The sequence below is a fragment of the Eleutherodactylus coqui genome, chromosome 6, assembly GCF_035609145.1.
Source record: "Eleutherodactylus coqui strain aEleCoq1 chromosome 6, aEleCoq1.hap1, whole genome shotgun sequence".
NCBI lineage: Eukaryota > Metazoa > Chordata > Amphibia > Anura > Eleutherodactylidae > Eleutherodactylus > Eleutherodactylus coqui.
The window spans coordinates 239,404,545-239,410,953 of NC_089842.1; positions in this window are offsets into that span (position 1 = coordinate 239,404,545).

Here is a 6,409-nt window from a genome sequence, read left to right on the forward strand (position 1 = left end):
AACCGCAAAGCATAGGCCTTTATGCGTAGCAGCGAACTTCTCAGCAGGCAAAGCAGCGGAATGGTAACGCTAATGATTGCAGCATCGCCGCTCACCATCTCAGTTGACTCCTCAAAGTTTCCGAGGACCTGGCAGATATCTGCCATCCATGCCCACTCCTCAGTAAACTGCTGACTATAACTCCACCGTCCACTATTGCTCTACGTTGCTCGTACAGCCTGGCCAACATGTGCAGCGTAGAATTCCAGCATGTGGGCATGTCGCACAGCAGTCGGTGCTCTGGCAGCTGACACCGACGTTGCAGGGTAATCAGTATGGCAGCAACCGTGGTGGACTTGCAGAAATATGCGCAGACGCGGCGCACCTTGCTGAGCAGGTCAGACCAGTGCCGGTAGTTTTTCAGATACTGCTGAACCACCAGTTGAAGACGTGGGCCAGGCATGGCACGTGTGTGAGGCTGCCGAGCTGCAGAGCCGCCACCAGGTTACGGCCGTTGTAACACACGACTATGCCCGGTTGAAAACTCAGCCAAAAGCCAGAGGTCGGTCTGCTCTGTCAGACCCTGCAACAGCTCGGGGGCCATGTGCCTCTTGTCATCGAAGTTGATTAGTTTGAGCACAGCTTGCTGATGCTTACCCACCGCTGTGCTGCCGCGCGCTACCGACTGCTGGCGACGTGCTCACATTTCTTAATTAAGAGGTAAAGGTGGCAGAGGAGGAGGAGTGGGAGGGTTTGGAGGAGGTGGCATAAAACGCCTCAGATACCAGCACCAAGGTAGGACCCGCTTTTATGGGTGTGGGTAGGACGTGAGCGGGCCCAGGCTCTGACTCTGCCCCAGCCTCCACCAAGTTCACCCAATGTGCCGTCAGGGAGATATAGTGGCGCTGCTTGCCAGTTAAGTGGACCCTCCCAGTAACCGCGTTGGTGAGGGCACGATTTATGTTGCCGGAGACGTGCTGGTGTTGGGGTGGGATGGCACACCAGGAAAAATAGTGGCGACTGGGGACCGAGTAGCGTGAAACCGCCGCCGCCATCATGTTTTTGAAAGCCTCCATTTCTACAAGCCTGTATGGCAGCTTCTCCAGGCTGAATAATTTGCACGTTTAAAGCTTGTGCATGTGGGTGGGTGGCATATTTGCGCTTTCGCTCCAACGCTTGTGTTAGCGACAGCTGAACGCTGCGCTGAGAGACATTGCTGGATGGAATTGAGGATGGAGGTGGTGAGGGTGTCGGTGCCGGCCGGGAGGCGCTTGTGCCTGTGACCTGGGAGGGGGATTGGATCTGTGTGGCAGGTTGGGGCACAGGGGAAGAGGCAGTGGTGTGACTTGGAGGTGGTGACTGGCCTTCGTCCCACCTTGTGGGGTGCTTGGCCATCATATGCCTGCGCATGCAGGTGGTGGAGAGGCTGGTAGTGGTGGCTCCCCGGCTGATCTTGGTGCGACACAGGTTGCACACCACTGTTCGTCGGTCGTCTGCGCTCTCACTAAAAAACATCCACACCTTCCTTTGAACACCTAGCCCTCTACACGGATGCTTGCCGTGAGGGGGTGCTTTGGGAAACAGTTGGTGGATTCTTTGCTCTGGCCCTGCCTCTACCCCTGGCCACCCCACTGCCTCTTCCAACCTGTCCTGCTGCTGCACTTGCCTTCCCCTCTGAAGCCCTGTCCTCAGTTGGCTTTAAAAAACCAGGTGGGGTCAGTCACCTCATTGTCCAGCTGCTCTTCCTCCGAATCCTCTGTGTGCTCTGCCCTCGGACTTATTGCCCTTACTACTACCTCACTGACAGACAACTGTGTCTCATTAGCCTCATCCACAAAAAGCTCTTGAGACAGTTGCCGGAAGTCCCCAGCCTCATAACCCGGACTCCTGGAACTTTTCAAAGGTTGGGCATCGGTCACGACAAACTCCTCAGGTGAGAGAGGAACTGTTTTTTCACACTCATGGCAGGGACCCGAGAACAGTTCCTGGGAGTCTTCCTGCTCAGAATATGTCATTTTCATGGAGGGAAACAATATGCAAAAAAATCAGGATAGCGCTTGCAGAGTAGACGGGTCTATCATAATAAAAATGCAATGTTACAAATCATATAGCACTCACCAGGTGCTCAGTGAAGATCCTGTTTGTGGGATCTCCACTCACACCCCTTATCCGGATAATCTTTCAATATAATGTGCCACTCGTTCCCTGGTATCCTGCTGGGCCAGTCAGCTGGGGAGCCGAGTGTATCCTCCGTCTCTCAGCCAGAGAGCCGCTCAAAGTATCAGTGTAAAGTAAAAATGGATCCGCGCTCCAGGAACTGACACTCCAATCTTTGCATTGTGAGAGGAGGATGCATCTATATGCACTCCTCAGTCAAGATACGGATTAAACTTGTAAGAAGGAAAGATTGGAGTGTCAGTTCCTGGAGCGCGGATCCATTTTTACTTTATGCTGATTTTCATAGAGGGAGGAGGCTGGGAGTAAAGAGGAGCAGCAGCCAGAGGATTCAGAATTGCAGTCCCTAGGCCAGGAGTAGTGGACTGCGTAGAAGACTGGGTGGTCGATACATTGCTGGATGCGTTTTCTGCCATCCACGACAGGACCTGCTCACACTGCTTTGTTTGTAATAAAGGTCCACTACGCAGACCCATAAATTGTGATATGAAGCTGGGGACCCCAGAAACTTGCCTCTCTCCTAATCCCGCAGCAGCCGGCTATGATTCACCATGCCCAGGAACTCGGCCTGTGCCCACACCCTCACTTGGACATCCGTGTCCTCAACCCTTACCCCTACTCCTTATCATGGCGGATTAAGAATAGAGCAGGGCCCAATAAATTACCCCACTGTACAGCACTGACAACTGTGGCTTAATTCACCACACACAAAGACTTGTAGATAGCGGAGGCTCTATGCTGTGACTGGAAAAAATTTCACGGTGAGAGCTGGTTGTACGGCACTGCAGGCTGAGAAAGCTATTACTGAAAGGCTGGGAACAGGCCTAGATGCGTAATACAAAAATTGATGCACTACTGCTCCCAGCCAGCCACAACTATAATGCACAGGGTCAGATGTAGCCCTAAGATGGAGCGTTGCGGTTCTTGCACAGAGGATCAGGACTGTATAACTTTCCCTATAGAAGTGACTGTGTCCCTACACTCTGTGTTATGCACTGCACACACAGAACAGTATCGCTGAAATGGCCTGCACAGCATGAGATGCTTAAAAAAAATTTTGATGCACTACTGCTCCCAGCCAGCCACAACAGTAATGCACACTATGAAAAGTGAGTAGCTCTAAGAAGGACCGTTGGGGTTCTTGAAGACTGGATCCTATGCTAAGACTATCCTTGCATAAGCAGCAGCACTTTCCCTAATCTCTGCCAGCATGCGTCTGAGGCGAACTGCGGGCTGGACCAGTTTAAGTACTTGGTGGTCACCTGATCGGCCGATCCACTCACTACCGTGGGGGGGGGGGGGGGGAGGGAGAGGTCTGTCACTTCACAGCAGGAAGTGGTAATGCCTTCCCCGCATGTCTATTGGCTAGAAAATGGCGCTAAACATGCTGGGAAGGAAATGCAATTGACTCCAGTACCATGTTGTGTTCGTCTCGAGTAACAGGCATCTCGAGTACCCTAATACTCGAATGAGCATCAAGTTTGGGCGAGTGTGCTCGTTCATCTCTAGTAATATTATTACCAAACCGCGCACTAGCGTCTAGGCCCAAACGTATCAGTGGTGGTGAGAACTAAAAACCCGTAAGACTGATCGTGTAGCTGACACGCTTAGGTAAGATCATTGCGAAGCCTACCCTATCCATAGGTATTTCTCCCTAATTTATTACAGAATCTTGTCTATTTGGAACAATGAGGTTAGTTTTTTTGTCAAATACTGAGTATGTATGGTTCCTCTTAGTAAAATCAGGAAGTAGCCATGGATATTCTTTCCAACTGACCGCATTCTTTCCGACCCCTGTGAAATTACGCAGGTCATGGAGGTCATCCCATATAGTATCATGAAAGCACAATTCATTAAAGACTTCCTCCGAGTTTAGTGGTATTGCAGCGTAAGATGAAATATCTAGGTTTGACATGTGCACATTAGAAACCCATAGGGAATTAAAAGGATCCTTCTCATTGTGTTGAGGACTCAGGACCTTCTTGCAATGGCTGGCGTATATCCACACTGGTCTTCCCTCAAGCTTGACACAGTAGCGGTAGTCAGTTATACTTGATATGGCTCATCAAATCTGGCTTTAAGGGATCTTCTGATGTACTTTTTGAGGGAAACCCTGTCTCCAGGCTTCAAGGAATGAGTTCCTTCAAGTGGATTGGGATCTAATATTGAAGAGAAAACACGTGAATGAACTTTTGACAAGTCTTCATGTATTTCCACTAAATAGGAGGTCAGAGTGGAATAATCTACCTGCAGTTGCTGTGGAAAATAATCCTGTTCTTGGGCACTGATCCAAAAATAATCTCATAGGGACTCAGCTTTTCCGTTACCTTAGAGGTGGTACGGATAGCATATAGGGGGTTGCTTTTGTGACTCTCCAGGCCTCCGGCCAACCAGAAAATACAACTATAGCCACAAGGACATACTCATATGTGCTCACCTCTCTGAAATGGGTACAATGGCTTAGGAGTATGTTTCCTAGAGGTCTTTACAACCCTCCAGGGTTGTGTTTCGCACATGTGAGACAACCCTGAACAAATTTCGAGAGCGCATCGCCCCTTTTGATAAATGAGTTGGACAGCGGGCTAGATTAGTCATCATTGGATAAAGACTCTTTGGAAGACAAGTTTTACCTTCTACCTGCCAAAGCTCTCCTGCAATCACAGTTCCTGCCTTCATCTATACCTTTTTGTCCTGAATCATAACCTGAGCTTGTAGTTCTTGTAGGAGGGAAGAATCTGGCATTGCTGGTAGAGCTAAAGTTAGTAATGGCAGACTAGATGCTTGTTTAGCTGCCTTGTCTGCTTTAGCGTTTCCCACAGCCTGTAGGCTGCCATCCTTCATGTAAGCTGGTACTTTAATCACAGCTACCTCTGCTGGCAGTTTTAGGGATTTAAGTAAGTTTTGCGCAGCTTCTTTTTAAACAATTTATTTTTATTAAAGTACTTTGCAAATAAACAAATCTGCAATGTGCAATGAATATCTATGCAGATGGGTCAAGCACGGAACACAAATTATGGAACATTGTGATTGAGATATGTAAGTCTTGTATAAGAAGCAATCAATTACAATTCACATCTGCATTAGCACGTATCAAGTTTGATTCTGATCAAAATCTACTTTGCAACTATTGCTAGAATTAATGATCTTAAATAGAGATGAGCGAACACCAAAATGTTCGGGTGTTCGTTATTCGGAACGAACTTCCCGCGATGTTCGAGGGTTCGTTTCGAATAACGAACCCCATTGAAGTCAATGGGCGACCAGAACATTTTTGTATTTCGCCGATGCTCGCTAAGGTTTTCATGTGTGAAAATCTGGGCAATTCAAGAAAATGATGGGAACGACACAGCAACGGATAGGGCAGGCGAGGGGCTACATGTTGGGCTGCATCTCAAGTTCACAGGTCCCACTATTAAGCCAGAATACCGGCAAGAGTGGGCCCCCCCCCCCAACAACTTTTACTTCTGAAAAGCCATCATTAGCATGGCATACCTTTGCTAAGCACCACACTACCTCCAACAAAGCACAATCACTGCCTGCATGACACTCCGCTGCCACTTCTCCTGAGTTACATGCTGCCCAACCGCACCCCCTCCCCCCCACAGCGCACACCAAACTGTCCCTGCGCAGCCTTCAGCTGCCCTCATGCCACACCACCCTCATGTCTATTTAGAAGTGCATCTGCCATGACGAGGGACCGCAGGCACACACTGCACAGGGTTGGCACGGCTAGGCAGCGACCCTCTTTAAAAGGGGCGGGGCGATAGACCACAATGCTGTACAGAAGCAATGAGAAATAGAATCCTGTGCCACCGCCATCAGGAGCTGCACACGTGGGCATAGCAATGGGGAACCTATGTGCCACACACTATTCATTCTGTCAAGGTGTCTGCATGCCCCAGTTAGACCGGGCTTTTTAATTCATAGACACAGGCAGGTACAACTCCCTATTGTGAAGTCCCTGTCGACCGACAGCATGGGTGGCTCCCTGGAACCCACCAGAGGTACACAAAAATATCCCATTGCATTGCCCAACACAGCTGAGGTAATAATGTCGTGCGTAATACAGGTGGGCTTCGGCCCACACTGCATGCCCCAGTCAGACTGGGGTTCTTTACAAGTGGACACATGTAGGTTACACTCCGTGTGCACCTACAGCATGGGTGGCTCCCTGGAACCCACCGGCGGTACACAAAAATATCCCATTGCATTGCCCAACACAGCTGAGGTAGTAATGTCGTGCGTAATACAGGTG